The following is a 17,764-nucleotide window of genomic DNA, read 5'->3' as shown; positions in this document are numbered from 1 at the left end:
CTCTGTCCACCAGCCCACCATGCTGCGTTGCAGAGGGCTGAATCTCTGTCTGTATTGGAGGGAAAGCATCATTCTCCTTCTTTCAATCCTGTAACTGTTGATGTTTTGAAGTTAAGAAAACATTTAAATGATTAAAAAAAAATAATCCAGCCTTGGTTTATCAAGGGAGCTTCTAATGAGCAGAAGGGGAGGGGGAACAGACACAGGAAGGGCAGCAGAGACTAACAGCCTGGCAGAGCACTTGTCATCTTGACAACACAATAAGTTTCAAACTGGGCTCCCTCTTGACGTTTGCCTGAAGGTATATTTAACTAGTGCGGGAGATGCTGGAGCAGAAGTGTGCACCTTTGAGCCCAGGGAAGCCTCAGTGGGGGTTAGCTGGCTTTTTGGAAGGGGGGAGATGGGCTCCAAATGGAAAACGTGCCTCCTTCCCTTGCTCTCTGTCTGTGTGTAGCCAGACTGAAAGGCTGTGCTCGCAGCTTGGTGAGAGAGGATGCTAATGAAGCGTGAACTGGCTGCGCTCAGTGGCGGCTCCAGTGCTATCTGCCACCAGCCTGCCTGCCCGCTTCTTCCTTTCTTTCTGTATTTGCATGTTGTGTTTGACGAATGGAAACGTGGGCTTCTCTTTGAAGCAGGAGGGATAGCAAACAAGCAGATAGGATGGGAGCTCAAATTCTCCTTTCCTGGGGCGATGCTAAATTGTCAGAGGATGCATAGGGCATCTGGAGGGGATTGGGGCTGATTGGAGACTCTGGGTTTTGCAGGTTCAGCAGGTTGCAAAGAAGGGGGCTTTGAGTGGCTCCTAATTCTGCTTAGAAATCCTTACTGGTTTGTTTGGGGTTTTTTTTTTTTTTTTTTCAGTCCTTGACTTGAGGTGCTCTGTGCTGCAGGGCTGCTGCTGCTCTGTACGGGGTCCCAAGCCCCCAACCCATTCTCACCTTCCAAAACCCACCTCCCTCAAACCCCCTCCAGCTCTCCCTGCTGGAGCAAGACCTGCTCCATCTCTCCTTGTCCAGGTACCCCTGCGCTTCTCCCGCACAACCCCTGGCACTTACCTCCCTTTCTTCTCCCAACTTCCAGTGCTTCAGCCATGCCCTTGCCCAGTTTCTGTCCCCATGCCCTGTGGGATTTCAGAAACCGAGATACGAACTGTGTTTCCAGAAATCCTAAGATGGTGCCTACAGGCCACAGGCTTGTGTTGCATCTGCACAACATCCATCTGGGAGTGGAAGGCATCATCTCCCCAAGCTCACCTGCTACCAAAATAGGCCAGGCAGTCACGGATGAGTAGGGCTCTTTATGGCTGGTCCTGTGTTGCGAGAAGTTTCTGTGGCAAAGCTTAAGGCTGATGCATTGACAGTGGATGCTGCTGAAAACAAATGTGTTTGGGGTTTTTTTATGGTGAGTGACTTTTTTGGCATTTCTGAGAAGCAAGCTCTCAGCTAGGAGGCAGAACAAGCTGGGCACATGAGATGGAGGTCGTGCGATGAGCCAGGGCATCTGCTGCCTTGGAGGGCTCTGAATTGTCCTCCTGTTGCTTTCATTGCATCCCCAGGCATCTCATGGCATATCACCTGTGTGCAAAGAAACATCTGGAAGGGTGCAAGTGCAAATCTGCATTTGTATTGGCCCGGCAGAACAAAGGCAGCCACCTTCCAACATTGTAGCAGGAGGAGATTGAAATACGGCGTTAGAAACTGGAGGGGGGCTGGCCAGGAGTCTTGCCTGGAAATGGGTGTCTGCAGCAGTATGGGGAGGAATGGGCTGAAATCAGGGATGTTAGTCCACGCTCATCTCTTGCGGCAGTATGGTTTTATCTTCCTTTCCAGATTGGCTTTAAGATATGGGAAAGCGTTGACATCCTTCCCACGGGAGAGATTTGCTGAGGTCCTTAGCTGGTACAAATCAATCAAGCTCTAACTCACAAAGCACCCTATGGGGACGCACTTCGATAGGAACCTTACCTCTGAAGTTTGATGTGATTTCCTTTTCTTCCAGCCACATATTTGCCTCTTTTCATCATGAAAATAAAAGCTGTGACAAACCCTGGCATAGCCCGGGAGCTGGTCCCCACCTCCCTTGTCCCAGCCTTTGTGTCCTCCATCAGAAAACCATGAGTCATCACCTCTTGGCTCTACCAGCCCTGTAATTTTTTTTTTTCTCCTCCTCATCCCCCCCACCCCAGCTGGGGTGAAGAAGCGAGAAAGCAAATAGGAATAAATACCTCCAGCCATAAAAGTGAAATAAATCAATACCTCTTCTCTGAAGCCAGAGATGCTTAATAGGCAAGGATCACTGCCAGATTGTAAAAAATGTGTTTAGTGTGCGGCTGGGGCAAGTTTAACCCTTGGACATAAACAGCTGAGCAGCTTCTCTCACCTCTGAATTAAATAACTTTAACTGCAGAGGGCTGTGATTAATAGAGGTGCCTCTGGTTGGGATGCACCAGGTATTTTGTGCCTGTGGATCATCTGTGCAATTGCTTGAGAGGGAGAAGTTGTTGCCAGGTCCCTTCTGCAGGCGCAGCGATGCTTTTTTTTCATGAAGGGACAGCTCTATTTGTGGTAAGGTAGCTCCTGGGTGCTGGGCTGAGCTGGTGGGACTTCGGCTGCCCTTCCCAGGAATTAAGGACCTTTTCAGCTCTCCACCCTGCCTTTCTGTGGTGGGAACGCAGAGGAGCAAAGCTAGGGTGAGGCAACTCTGTCTGAACAAAGTCAATACCACCCATGCCTGGGAAGAGCTGAGGGAAATTCATGCCCCAGGTGCCTGGGGCTTTCTCAGCATGCAGGTGAGGGTGCCTGGGCATCACCACGCTCAGGGAATGAGAAGAACTGCCCTGGAGGGATAATCTCTTTCAGGGGGGGATATGGGAAGTTTAGTCTGTTTTCTTTGCAGGGCCACTCCAAGGTCCTGCTCTGGAGAGGGTTTGTTTGTCCTACCAGCTCTTCAGCATGCATTTCCTCTCTTCACCTGGCTACTGAAGCTGGAGGATGGAGTAAATCATCTGTGGTGAGGGAGGGCTGGGACTCCAGTCTCAGTCTCTAGGATTTTTTAATTATTTTTTTGTTTTCCTTCTAGGAGAGCCTATCCTGAGATCTTCATAAATTTCTGGTCAGTGTTTTCTCCAAAGAGTACAAGACACCAGGATGATGGGATGCAGCCAAGGTCGGAGTAACAGGGATTGATTGTAGGAAGCCCCAGTGGGATGCTCCTGGTGGGCTGGGGGAAGTGTTAGCACTGCTGTCAGCTAGTTTGGTGGGACCACATCAGGAATAATGGGGATGCTCTGGCCGTTCTTTCTGAAGACCGGCGAAGTCAAGCAGGAGCAGGTATAAAGGAGCACACAGAGGATTCAGAGGTGCAAAGATTCCATCACAGTGAGTTTGGCTTCGCAAAATCAAGGCCGAGAAATGATGTGCTGCATGTATATTGGAGCGGAAATGGTAGGGAGAAGGACCATTTAAAGTAAGCAGATGTTGGTACAAGGACAGCTAATTATGGGCTGGCCATGAACTTGGGAGGCTGGTGACAAGCAGAAGGCTCCTGCATGTTAGAGCAGAAAGGTGCTGGTCCCTTCCAGTGGTTATGGAGCAGGGAAGCGCCAGGGCTGCTTTCAAGCAAAGCTGAGCAGTAGTGATTATTTGATGCTCAGAGGCTGGATGCAGGAGCGTGGGATTTCTTGCTAGTCTTATTTATGATGGTCTGTCTACCTTTTGTTGGGGCTAGGAGCTCAAAGATAGCCAAGATATTTCAGAAGAGGATTAGGGTCTGTTTCCCGCAAAGCCTTCCTCCACCTCTATAAGCTATTTGTTCTCCTGGTACACAGACTCGTGCTCGTTTAAGTGCTGCCTGGCACGCAAATGTTTTTCTGAACTGCGGCAGAAGCCTTTTGCTGAGAAGAGCCACGTGGTGGAAGTTAACTTTGTATTTAGGAGCTGGTGGCATCTGACACAGCTCTTACAAAGCTGGCTGGTTTCCGTGCAAAACGAAGGCAGGCTGTACTGGGAAAGGTGATCCTGGAAACACTTGTATTTGTTTTCATTTTTCCTCATGCTTAGAGCATATTACTTCTCTTGCTGACATACCTGTGGCAAGCAGAGGTTACGGGAGTTATTAAAGTAGCAATGGAAAAGGATATTCGAAACGGGCACGATTTTGCTCTCCTCCCATGAAGAGTATTGTCCTTGGCTGAGACAGGATGAACAGATTGAGGTCATGGTTGGCATAAAATGAGCAGGATCTGTCCCATCACTTGCACAAGGCATTCTTTATGGGCAGGAGGGGAGACAGCCAAAAATAAAGGGCTTTTACTGACTCTTGACACCTTGCCTCTACCTCGCTCTGCTGCCTGTCAGGCAGCTCCTGCTCCTCTCCGCCAGACTCTAAGCTTTCTGGTTTGGACCTGAAAGTCCTTGTAGTTAGAGCACGCACCGTCCCTGGGTAGTTCTCTCTCCACCTCTTGTTCTCAGCCCCTCGACCCCCTCAAACAGGTACAAAGGATGGACATCATTGCCTGACCGAGGTCCGTAAGAGCCTACTGCCTCCAAGATTCCAGTTTTTTGGGGTGAGGTGCTGTCCCCTGGACAACAAACATCATCTGTGTGGCTTGGCATGTGTCATTCCTTCCTTGCGCCCTCCTCCACCTCCAGACTTGGGAGAAAATACTCTTGGTGGTGCCTAGAGAGCTGTCTTTGAAAGTCAGGCCACGAAAGAGCTGGTGAATTGCTTTTCTGCCCAAGGCAAGTGAAGTGTTCCCGGCAGGGTAATCAATCTCCCTGAGAGCTCCCCCAGCAGAAGGTGATCGCCCTGACTTTACGGAGTGTGTGGTGTCTCCCCTCTAATGGCCACAAGTCCCCCCTCCCAGCCAGCAGCACGCAGCAGCTCACCCCTGGGATGGCGTATGTAGGTGTGTTTTTAAGGTGGTAAAATGCTTTGTGAAGGAAAGCGCTGGTCATTACGTGTGCCAACAGGAGAGCTCCCAGCTGTTCAGCTTCCTTGGCATAAAATCACAGCAGCAGGTAAATCCTGGAGAAATAAAACGAACCCAATCAAATTAGCCCAGGACCATGTACAGGAGGTGGGCAATGTTTTCGCGGTGTTTCTTCCTCTCTTGCAGGTGCCAAATCATTGCGGGTCATTTCAGCTTGCCGCGGTTCAAACCAGCAGCTCTTTGATGGTCTCGCAGTACCATGTTACTCTTGTGTTTCCTGAAATGGTAAGAAAAGGCACTGTCTGGGTTTGGGGTTGGTTTTTTTTTTTTTTTTTTTTGGGTGCCCTTTTGCTTCTTCATCAGACTTTCTGATGCTGTGTCTGAAGGCGCATAGGGTTTGGGGGAAGGATGCTCCCTGATGTCAGCCGGCACTGGGCTGGGTAGGCTCTGGCTTGACGGCTCCCCCAGGGCAGGAGCCATCACCCGGACTGGGATTTCTCCGGAGACTGGGAAGTAGCTGCCAGGCGGGATCTGGGATGGGGGAAGGGAAAGACTTAGTTTCTTTCAGCATCTGAGGGTGGATTAAGTGGAGCGTTCCTTGTTAGCTAATTGAAACAGTCAAAATGTCAAATGAGGCATTTCAATAATAGTGATGTTAGGAGCTTTACGTTTTTATTTCTTTCCCTCTCTCTTTTGTATTGCGCCTTCAAGACACAGGGACCTAAGTCCCTGCCTCTACAGAAACCCTTTTAAAGAGGGGCTTCAGGGGGGATGGGGCAAGGACAGAAGCCGTTTTAATCCCCTCCAATTCCGACATTATTGTGTTTCAGCAAATATTTTGCAAAAGGATTTTCAGGCTGAACTTCAAACAGGCAAATGCCTCACTCCAGTGACTCGGGGAGCTTTGCAAATTTAGAAAAGAAAATGAAGATTGTTTTAGCTGACATTTAAACCTCTTCTCTCTTCCCAGCCTGTCAGGAAGCTTCATACACTTCAGGTCAGACGCTCTTTCCCTGAAGAAGAAAAGGATATTTATAGCCGGGTAGGACCATAACGGGGAAATCTCCAGGCTGCAGTACCTGTCAGATGAGGTTACTTATGGCCCCAATAGTAACAGCCAACCTGGAACCCACTCCAGGGAAGCAAAAAGGTGAGGGTCCCACCCTGGGCCACACAGAGCGGGGGTCTACCACAGGTAATTTGGCCTAATTCCTTGAAGGTAAAGGTAATCTTGGCTGGAGCATGGTATTTTATGGGCAAATGATGGCTCGCTGTGCTGCTTTGCCCTTCTGAATCTTGGGGATTGCTGATACAGAGAGATCTTGAAGTGTGATCTGGATCATTCCTGTCCCTTGGGGAGGTGGGGAAGGGGTTAACTAGAGATGCCAGAACCAAAGAAAAATAGCTTATCACACAGAGAGTCTGTGACTGGCTTGCCCTGGGTGGTTAGGAGCTCCTGAGGGGCTGATGGAGCATCTGGCTGCAAGTCTTGGTTCCTCCTTGCTCCCTCTCAGCCAGGGCTGAAGCTAGGCCAGCGATGCTGAGCAGTGAGCAGCTGTCTGGGCTGCGGTTGGAGCAGTTTACTCCCAGGGATTAGAGTGATTGGGGTTTCTTAAGGTAAAGACAGCTTGCAAAGAAAAAGCAGCGTGCCTGGGGACAGCAGTGCTCCGCCGCAACCTGCTCTTACCCACGGCTTGTTCTACACAGAGTTTTTGTTTGCGCATTGCCTCTGATCCACCACCGGTCTGGATGGAGGGGAAGGGGCTGGGCAGCTCACTGTGTGGGCGGGGGAGTGGGGTTGCGGTTGGTGGGGCTGCACAGGAGGTTTTGGCACAAGCATTTCCGCAACCCGAGCCCTGGGGCTTGCCCTGAGGCCCCAGATATGACAATGGGGATGTTGTGATGTAGCACAAGGTATCTAGAAGCTGGATGAAGGTTGACGTCAGACTAATGTAGTCCTGGGGCTGTTATTTCCGTGTGGTATTGGCTCATTGGACTATAGTGTGGAAATCTCTGAGCTTAAACTAGACCTGGGAGCATCTCAGACTGTGGTGTAGGTCCATGCCTTCTCCTTTTGGCTGGCATGGGCTGATCTCTTTCTGTGTTTTCCCATGTGTCCCTAGATTTTTAAGGGAAAGAAATCCAAGTGCAGTACCTGGAGGGAGAGAGCCATGATGTGGTCTGGCCAAGAGTCCTGGTTTAACCGTAAGGGTGTGGGGACCTGTCCTCCATGGAATGGGGCTGTAGGTACCACACAGAGCTGTGTGGGGTGCTGCAGACACAGTTGTCTTCTAGGAAAACCTCTTGGGGTGAAGGAATAACAAAAACTCTTTTACAGACCATGTCTCATAGAGGCGAGACCCACAGAGATCTTCCCTGGAGATTGTGGGCAACTCTCGGCTGGTGTTGCTCCTCTGGGCTGTGTAGAAGTGGAAGAGCCCAGGGCAGGATGATGTTCCTGGGGGACATCAAGCTTGCTCTGGCTGTGCTGCTGGCTCTGTTCCTGTGTCCCTTTCAAAACCAGCCCTAGCAATGCAGTCCTGGAGCTGAGCTGCCCAAGTTTTTGTGATCCCCAGAAAGGAAAGCAACAAATCTTGTACGTGGCGAGCTCTCCACCATGGTTTTCCTGCCATCTGCCCATCCCGGTGGATGTTAACAAGCTAGTAGATCTAGACCTGCTGTGCCTTGATAGAAAGATTTATTTTTAGGACCTTGATATTTAAAATGATCTGTTATAATTTCATGCTTAAATAACACTAAATAATGTTCCCTGTTTGCACAGTGTAATTGGAAGAGGCGAATAAACCAAACAAACCAGCTATGACTGAGCTTCCTTAGTATTTTCAAACTGAAACAAACAGTAAAAAACAAGGGCTTGGCCAATTTAACACTTTGGGGGTATTTTCTAGTTGGCATTCCAGTTTTTCATTTTCACCGGCCAAGAAACACAAGAGCTTTAAGGAGCCAGTGGCTTCTTGCCAAAGAAAACTCAGTTGGTCTTAGATTGGAGGGGGGAAAAAAAAAAAGAAGAAAAAATTAAAAGTGAACTTATTTGTTTTTTAGGAACTGGCAGGGCTAATGACTCTGGAAGTGCCGTGGGATTTTATGCGAGTGCAGAAAAGACTTAGAAAATATTCAGCAAGTTCATTTAGGCTGCTTTCATGCTTCTCAAATCCTGAGGCTTCTTTATTGCTGCTTTATGTCAATTTGACACTGCTTGATTTCACTGTTGCTCTCGATTTTACTGTGATGGCATTGCCGTGCTCGATGCGGAGCGGGTCCTGCACTGATCACATCTGTAACATCCCATGTAATCTGCGTGGGCTGTTAGGTGATTGAATTAAAGCTTCTGGATTCAGATGACCCTATCCTTGGATAGGAAGTTCAGGCCAAGCTGATGTTACCTATGTGCAAAGCCACAGGTGTATCATTTAAGTGAAGAGATTTTGTGATTAGTCATGAACGTGTTGTGTTCCCTCCTGGAAAACTGCCATCGGAGAGGGAATATAGCCCGGGCTTTTGAAGCTGCTGCGTGTCAGCTCATCAGTGTGTCTTTAGCTGGAAGGATCCGTCCTGTTAGGAGGGTGAGAGTAACTTTTCCCTCTATGTCCCTATGCTCAGATGTCCTGTGGAGCAATGTTCCTGCAGGTTCAAGCTGTGACAGTGACGGTGCTGAGACCCCGTAGCAGCCCCGCATCCTGTTCTCGGTTCTTCCCTTTCCCTCCAGTGCTCTGTCCTCCTTCTGTCCTGCCTGTCCTGCGGGGAGCTGGCTTTCCCCCAGTGCCTCCCCTCCTTCCACGCTGGCAAAGTCCTTCTCCATCTTCCCCTCCCTCCACTCCCCCCACCCTTCCGCTCCGCACAAGCCTCGGCTCTGTTTGTGCCCACATTAGCATTTCTGCTGACTGCAAGGATTGGTTTAATTTCATGGGTGTCATTTCCTTCAAGAAATCTCTCTCTGAGCAGCAGCCCGACGAATGCCTGATAAAACATATTTTCCTACGGTAATGATTTTATGGACCCATAAGTCATGAATTTATTATGATCTCAGCCCCTGCTGCTGATTGCTGTAAAATGCAAAGTAATTAACAGCAAGCGGTAGCAGCTATTCCCACCTGGTAGCGTGTTCTTGGGTACGCTGATGGGTTTGATTAAAGTAATGGCTAAAGTGTACAGCCCGGCTGTAAAATATTAGCATGATTAATGCAGTATCCTAAATAAGAAACAAAACTAATGGGCATGGTTTAAGGAATTAAAAATATATATATATTCCTCTTCCTCCCTCTAGCTATTGTTCTGGCTCATTTATGCTTTCTTTTCTGTTAAATAATGTATGGGCTTGAGGACCAGGGGGCAGGCTAGAGATGCATATTGCAGTTTCATAACATCTTAAGTGCTTGTGTTAATTTTTCACTCCTCCCTTCTCTTTCCCCTCAACCTGCCATCTCCCATCGGATAGGGGGAGAAAGATAATCAAGTTTCCTGAACTTGGCCCGAAGTCAGATGTGATTTGATTTGGATTGCAGACAGCCCGGGGAAGTGACTCGGAGGCAACTCGGAGAGTTGGACTTGGTTTCTTGCCTCGCAGAGGAGAAACCCTGACGCTGTGTTCGCGTTCCCATGGCTGGGGGTGATCTCCGGTCTGTCTCAGCAGCCTGGAGCCTGTAAGTTTTTTTTGCACATGAAGAATAACTACGTCTGTCCAGAAGCTGCAGTGCTTCCGCTGAGAAAAGGATGCTTTTTCTTTTTCTGAACAGCTTAAAGAAGCAGTGATTGGAGCTGAGTGAAAAATTAGCAAATATAAGGCTCAAGATACAATAACTTGTGTCAGATTTCTCTTCCCCCCCAAAAAAAAGCTTGATACGTTGGATATCTGGCATTTTTCAACGGGAAAGATCAGAAATTACTTGATTTGGGGGATAAAAATAAAATATGAAATAGGCATTTTTTTCATGTTAAACACCTAGAAAAAAATTATTTGGAAATGAAGAAAATACCTGATTTGGGGCGGGGGGGGCAGGGGAAGAAAGGCTTTTTTGACCTACATGTTTTGATCATGCTCGTCTCTTCCAATTTCTAAACATGCATACACCAATGTCATCTAATTCCCTCTGATCTGCCTCTAACTTTTCAGGTGTATTGATCTGCTCTAGTTTATGAAGCTACCAACTATTGGAAAGAAAGAGTTTATAAATAACTACAGAGAAACGGACTTCCATATCACAGGAGCTCCAGCCGTGCTGCTTTTGTTTATCTCACAACACACATTTTTTCTTTTTTGGAACTTTTCTTAACCAGGAGATTGCAAAAGGGAGCTCAGCGTGCCAATGTCACTGAGAATTGTTGTGTTGTATTGTACTGTGCAAATGGTGTTTTCTCCCTCTTGGGATGGAGAGGTTTCTGGGTTTGTTTTTGTAGATAAGATATAAACTTGGTAGTGGTTGTGCTAGTAAATACAAGTAGCCCCAAGCTCCAGAATATGTCTTGTTGGTCCCTCCAGTAATTTGACAAAGTATCCTTCCAGCAGCCTTCTGAAAGTACAACATGAGCAATTTTGTTGATCCTTCAGTATCTGGAATAATCGTGGCAAGGGATTGCTGGGCTCCGTCAATAACTCTGCATGGCAGCCAGCTCTCTGCCAACGTTGGCGTGGGTTTTAGGTGTCTCACCTGTGTTCAGTGGTGGTCAAAATAGGAATAGATGTGTTACCAGGAGGGTAAGAATTAAATTCTCTCTCTAAAATTGCCACCACTGGAGTAGTGACCATCTTCTGTTGGGAAGGTTATAGGAAACCTCAGAAAGATGCAGGTACAGGGGAGGTGCCACATGGCGAGAGATTAAGCAGATTGAGATGTGTGGGTTGAGTGAGGCGGCAGCTGGGAGGGGGGTATGATCAAGCCACGTACAGTCCAGAGGGGAGTAGAAGAGGTGGCACAGGTGATTGCAGTGTCTTGTGATTCGAGTTCTGAGGGTTACCCAGTGAACTCAGTAAGCAGAAGCTTTAAAGAAAATGAAGGGAAGTCCGTTTTTCTGAAGAGCATTATTACGTATGTATTTCATCACTACGTGCTGCTGTGGAGTCCAAAAGAGGAGAAGAGATGTGAAGTGGGACTAGATCATCATGGATGACAGATCCCTGGGGGTGTCAAACGTAGCTGAAGGGTTTGCAACAAGAAGAGGGCCAAAGATAGCCCATCAGTGATTTGTTTCCTCCCTCCTTCCCTCGGCAAGACTGTGGCCATGTTCTTATCCCCACTATGTCCTCTTGTCTTGAAACAGGGGCTCAGGGGCTGAGCGCTGGAGGATGTCGCTGCTGTGGTTCCACTGACAGTGCTTTCTTTCTTCAGGCGTGGATCCTCCCAGAGTCTTCTCCAACCACTTGAGACCTTGGGTGCTGGATGAGGAAGCACAGGTGATGACAGAAGAGCGATGATGCTGGGCTACACCATGGTTCTACACCAGAAACATCTGTGCTCGGAGAGGTGGAGGACACCACAAACCCATGAGGCAGTGGCCTCAAGAGGTAAGAGCCAAACGTGTGAATCTCATCCCAGCTATGAGACGTGACGCTGCTGCAGCAAACGCTGGTGCGTGAGGGTGGTACGTGATGGCTGGACGAGGGAAGGCAGGTCCTTTTCATCTCTTGTTTAGCTACTGTTTGAGTTGGCTGCCGCAGTTGGGCAGCGTGGCTGTGGGGTCATGTTTGGAAGGCTTTCTCAGCAGTGCACGCATGTTAATGATGTTTGAGGAGTAGTTTCTGTTTGAGGGAGACCTGGGAGCCAGGCAGCTCTGCAAATCAGCCCATTAGTATTTTTAGAAGAAAACCTCCATCCTGTAGGAACTGTTTCGGCCTCTGGAGACGTGCCAGAACTGTATCCCAGACTGCACCACATCCGCTTCTCCTATTAGATCTTTCCCTCTCTCCTTTTATCCTTTCCCTATCTCCTTTTTTCCTTCCCTCCTGGCTAGCGCTTTCTATTGCTATTCTATCCAAAACAGACTTCAGCTATTGCCTTCTGTGCTTCTCTTGCCTGGAAGTTTGCACAAGGGTAGGTTGGCACTTTTTTTTTTTTTCTCCTTTCTCCTTTTGGAGCTAATCACCCTGGTGAAATTGAGCTGTAACACAGTTGGCAGTGGTCAGATTGAGCTGAACGTGCGTGCTCCAGCACATACCCAGATTCTTGCATCAATAAAAATGAACACAGACAGCCGCAAAGCGAAAGAGATATTGCATGGCCTTGTTTAAAACACACTCGCCCAAAAGCGTGAGCAACCTGAACAAAAGCTGCCTGTCTCCTCTTTTGGGGTGGGTGAAAGAAGCAGTTATTGGGCTTGATGTGCGGAGTGAGAGGGGGAGACTGCGTTTCCCCACCTCCTCCCCCTGCGATCCACAGCCGTGCAGCAGGTAAAGAGGAGCTTGCGTTCGGTGGGGAGGATTTATAGCTGTCGTGAGTCAGTCAGAGTGTCAGGGTAAATCAAGCCTGACATTTTTAACATCTTCCCCACACAAAAGGGGGGGCAAGGGCGAACAGAGGAAGCAATTGTAATTTTATGTCTATATCCTGCTCGGCTAATCAAGGTGAGCAAGACACATGCCAGCCAGAGGAGATTTTCCTCTTGTTAACTTGATTGTTTCTTTGCTTTGGCTTTTCCCTTCCTTTCCTGGACCACTATAGCAGTCTCCTCTGTGGGGGAAGAAAGATCCAGTTGATCAGTGCTGGAGGCTGTAGACTTACGGTTCTTTCTCCTCCAGACTGTCTCTTGTACTATGTCCCTAATCAGATAAGTGAAAACTCATGGAAAAAATGCATTTTGGCAGAGGTTTGACTGTCTTTGGCCCTGTCTCCTTATCCTATTCAGACCCCAAACCTCCTGCTAGCCCTGAGGTGGCAGTGCTGTGGTGTACCACATCCTCTCCTGGTCCTCTCCTACCCCTCTCAGGAGCACCTTGCTCAGGTTGGACAGACCTACAGGTGAGCTGTGGAGAGAAGGAATATCTGCATCATAAGGAAGCTAATTCCAGGGGATTTCCAGCAGCAACATGGCTTAGGAGTTGTGCTTGGCACGCCTCTTGTCTTGCCTCAGGCACGTGCTGCTGCAAAGCCTCCCCGTGCCTTTTACCTTGCTGCCAGGTAGGCTAATTCCCTCGGGTGAGTAAGGAGAGGCAGGGAGGCAAAATAAATACGTAAATAGGTACCTGTTCCTCACACTTCCTGTGCCGCATTCCAGAGAATTAGTGTAACATATCGAGAGCAGCCTGGTTTTGAGTGCTGGGAGTAGCAGGGTGCTCTACCTGTTGCTAGAAGTGAAGACCCAGTAGACTGGGATACCTCGTGGCAGCGGAAAGCTTTCTACCCCAGGGAAGAGCACTGGCAGTTTCCATGCTGTCTTCTAGCCCATGGCGTGGGGTGTCCCGAAGGTGAACGAGGCAGAGCATGCAAAGTCCCGCGCTGGAGCTGTTGAGCAGCATTAAAAGCTGCGTGCTGGGTCGATCTGTCAACGCAGGGCAGCATCATTGAAATTCCTTGCGTGCACGGAAGTGGGCTTAAGTCATCAGCAGAGGGCAGGGAGGCTCTGAGCTCTGTGGGCTCGTGCTGATTTACACCAGCTGGGGAACTGGGCCAAATCTGTCTCATTCAATGAATGATCATTCAATTTTTCTCTCTGCTATCAAGCCCTTAAACAAAAGCCAATTGAAATCAATGGGAGACTTTCATCATTTTCAGGGTTATAGGCCTAAAAAATTGGATGCTTGAGGGGGGGAAAAGCAGGCAGGGGAAGAGAAAGGGAAGAAGGAATAAATGCTGCTGTAACATTATGGCTTACAATGTAAACAGACATGAGTGAGAAATGCTTTAGTTACGATTCTCCAGCAGCCACAATTCAGTAAAGCTGTACATGGAAATGTATACATTGAAGAGCATCCTTCGTTATGTAAACTGCTCTACAGGCGCAAAGGGAGCCCGTCCCTCTGTGAATCCTTTCTCTGCATGTCCTATTTTTATATGTGATTAAGTTTTCTGCTTTTCCATTGCAGTTAGGGTTCTTATTAGTGGTAAGCACATGCTCCGCAGGATGGCTGTTATGCACAGAAGAGTAGGAAGAAGCGCTGCCTTCTGCTCCCAGAAACGAGCAGGATTTTTTTTGCAGTAGCTGGAAGAGGGGGAGGTTAATATCTCATCCAGCCTCTGGCTGTATTTTGATAAAATCGTTTGTCCAATGACTGCAAAGTATTTTGCAAGTACGGCAGGGTAAAGCCCCTTCAGACAGGTATTATCTGGCCTATTTTTACAGCTGAGAATTTGTAGCCTTCAGAGCCATCTAGGCGATGGCGCTGTCTTCACCTTGTGATCTCCTCGGCTGAATGACTATGTCAGGATCGGTCCTTTCAAATCCGGCCCCAGTTCGAACGCAGCCCTCCACTACGTCTGGGTACAGTTAGATCCTTCCTACCTCAGCCTCCCCATCCGTATAACAGGTATGACAATCATCCTTTCCCCCGGGTAAACATTTCATTATGCGATGCTGCTGAAGTACCTCGGAGGGGAGAAGACCTACAGATAAGTCTGCGTTCTCATTTTGGCTATATTTGTGTGCGTGTTTTCTGCTTTAACTGCCTTTCTCTTGCTTTGCCTGCTCATTAGTTCTGCCTGAGTGCAGGACCTCTCCAAAAAATGCAGCGTTGGCAGTGGGCATGAATTCTTAACGACTCCTGTCTCTAATGACAGAAACCGGGGCCAGGCAGTCGGTTCGCTTGCTGAGAGAAGGAGAGGCAGACTAGACCGCAGCTCTGTGCCGCTTTCTCTTGTCATGGGGGTGAGTCTGCAAAATCACAGGAGGATCTGCAAAAATATGCTCAGGTGTTGGCCTGCTTCTCATGCTGCAAGGAGAATTGCTTGGGATGACAGACGGAAAGAGATGCCTCTCAGTCTGTGGAAGGTGTTGAATTCCTTTTTAAAGCTCACTCTGGCCTCTTTCTGCTGTTCTACCCAAGAGATCAACAACAGTTTTTGGCTTTTGAGCCAGAGCTGGAAATCCTGAGCCTGACCTGCCCAGTGCCCTGTTGTGCTCTCCAACTTCATGCAGAGGGAAAATAGCAAACTGGTAAAAAAACCCCCAAACAAAACAACACAGCAATCAATTTAAAAAAAAAAAAAACCAAACCAAAAGCCAAGGGTTCCATTGTACCAAACAGGACAAGGACTTCTCTTAATGGGAAGCTTAAAACTTATTTTTCAGTAATGTTTTTGTTGTCTTTCATTTCTATTCTGTACTTGTATTCAAAGATTCCTTGACTTCTGGCAAATGCAGTTTTTAACATATGCTAGCTTTTCCTTTCACAGACTCTGTGTATTTTGTTTAAAAAAGAAGGAAGTCTTGGAAAGTTAGAATAGGTGGGAAAGGCAAGGCAGGTGAATCCTGCCTGGGTGCCATTCATTCCGTTTCATTTAATGGCAGGTAAGAAGAAAAAAGCATCAAAAATCAAGCATTCAGAATCTTGACAGTTTTTTGATTTTTTTGACTCTTAAAAGCCAAACCAGAGAAAAATTACAATTTGTGGTGGTGAAATCCTGAATTTTCATTTTGCTGGATTCCTGCTGAAATGTCATTTGGTGGAATTGTTTTGTTTCTGATGAAATCTCAGTATGTGCTTAGAAAATTCCAAGTTGATTCTGGGCTGACCGCTCCCTCTTAGAGCTCTGGTTATTTCTTTCGATTTGTCCTTGTTTCTCCTTTCCACCTCCATCCTCGCTGATGCCTCTCTTCTCCTGTTCCACTAAAATTGCCACCACCAAGACAGTTAAAATGGTCATGAGGTGTTTCTTCCCCTAGTTGGGGTTGAGATCTTTATGATTCCCAGAGCTATTGTCTTGGGCTGACCGAGTTGCCTCCATTTCACACATTCTTGCTGGAAGGTTTTCTTTCTTCAGCTCGGGATACCTCCCTCTACTACTTCTATATGGAAAGGCAGATTCTGGCACTGGGATATTCCATGTTGCCCGTGGAGGGCAGTCAGGTAGGCTGGATCCTTACCTTTGTTGAGTGGAGAGTCATTCTGGCTTTGCAGAACTGAAGTTCAGCCTCCTTGCTAGCTTTCTGTTCCTCTGTAGCTCAGATCAGTTAAATAAATAAAAATGGTGGAAGGTATTTGGGGAATCTTCGGGACCACAGGTTGATCTTTGATTTGGAGGAAAGGAAAGAAAAAGCTGGGATGTGTCCTGGCCATGGGTGTATGCTTTGGGCTTTGCTTTCTATCTCAGTCCCTTCTGTGTCCATGGCCCCAGGGAAATGAACTGGTGTTCAGCCTAGTTCTGACAGACAAGCGCATGCTGAAACACCAGAATTTTGCACCTCTGTGAGTAGTCTTGGCAGAGTAGGCTGAAAATCAAATGGTCTCTGAAGTCTGGTGCTCTCTTCAGAGCTCTGGGGGAGCTGCTTCTATGTGAAGCCTGTGACATGACCTTGGAGACATGGCCTGCCCATCCCTGGACCAGAACGGTCTGCAGAAGGGTGAAATCACCGCCTTTGGTGGCACCCTGATGCTCTGGACCATGGCTGAGCAATGTGATGCTTGGCGGTGCTCTTTTGCTGTGTTTGACCATGACCTTCCTTTTGCTCGGTGGTGCTGAGCCACAGAGGAAGAGTACCTGACGGTGTCTGTTCCAGGCTTTGGCAGGTGCCACCTGAACGCATGCGGTTACGGCTACAGCTCCCAGTGGGGCTTCCAGAGCTACTTCAGCCCATAAAACCTAATGGCTCCTTTAGGCACAGGCTGAAGTTCACTTAGACCATCTCCAGTCTGTGTCTAATAAGTGCCAGGCTGCCCTGTCCCTTGAGAAGCCAAAAGGACACCTGTGGGAAAAGAACAAGAGGGAAGGCTTAGACGAGACGCTCAGCTCTCCCTGGCCGAAATGTTCGAGATTGTACTGGAAGTGGCTGGGGTCTGGTGAAGGTGCAGTGCATCCCTTACACGAGCCACAGGTTCGACTCTGGGATGAAATACCCAGTATCCGTTCATAACAAGGTCTTTGGGGCTCTCTGCTCCACGTCTCGCTGGCAGGCAGTTCCCTTCTTTGTCTGTGTACTCCCAGCCCTGCGAGAAGGCATGTTGATTCCACATTCCACTTGTTATTGAGGGTGGCTTTTGAAATCCTGTCGTAATTATTCACGAGCCATGATTGGAGCCCACGCTCGGAAACACTATTTGCATCCAGGGAGGATCTGATTATAATTGTCGCGGGGAAGTTTGTTTGAGACGGATTCTGTGTCAGCTTGAAATTTCTTGATGATGCTCCTTGGGCAGGATCACTGTGCAGGAACAAGGTCCAGAGAAGGGTAATGAGAGGGACCGGGGGTGTCAGGCTTGGGTATGGAAATTGCTTTTTCTTCAGAGAAGATGAATGCGGTAGGACTGCTTAGCTGGAGAAAGAGCAGAGCTGTAGAAACTAGAATTACCTGACAGATCTTCAGGGTACCACTGTCTTCTCCACCCTAAAGACTTGAGAAAGATGCATGTTTTGTTCAGGATGGTTGATTTAAATCACCCATTTTAATCATGATTTAAATCAACAAGCAGGAAATCTTGATTTTAAAACCACGTTTTAATCTTGTATTTTAAAGTTCATTTCCTAATGAAACATAGTTTCTCATTGGTTGGCATAATTTGGTACTATTTTTGGCAAAGCAGAAGGGGATGCGACACCCATACATATTTATTGGTGCGACTGTGTAGTTTAACATATATCTATTCTGATTTGGAACTTTTACATCTTTTTATTACATTAGAGAAATGGAAAACCTGTGATTTCTGATTTATTAGACATGGCTTTTTTTTTT

General features: G+C 47.8%; 1 long non-coding RNA gene across 7 annotated transcripts in view; it reads left to right on the top strand.

Moving 5' to 3' along the window:
- Positions 1-17,764, top strand: part of LOC129209276 (uncharacterized) — a 91,237-nt gene that overhangs the window by 43,669 nt on the left and 29,804 nt on the right. For 5 of the 7 annotated variants that reach the window (XR_008578031.1, XR_008578027.1, XR_008578028.1 and 2 more), the window contains 4 exons: positions 3,079-5,215; positions 5,901-6,080; positions 9,387-9,591; positions 11,275-11,450. This is a non-coding gene — a long non-coding RNA (uncharacterized LOC129209276). The remainder of the gene's footprint in view (positions 1-3,078; positions 5,216-5,900; positions 6,081-9,386; positions 9,592-11,274; positions 11,451-17,764) is intronic. The other 2 variants (XR_008578025.1, XR_008578030.1) reach the window with 2 other exon arrangements.

Source organism: Grus americana, chromosome 8, assembly GCF_028858705.1.
Source record: "Grus americana isolate bGruAme1 chromosome 8, bGruAme1.mat, whole genome shotgun sequence".
Lineage (NCBI taxonomy): Eukaryota > Metazoa > Chordata > Aves > Gruiformes > Gruidae > Grus > Grus americana.
Note: the sequence above shows the minus strand (reverse complement) of the source record. Positions and strands in the feature narration are given on the sequence as shown.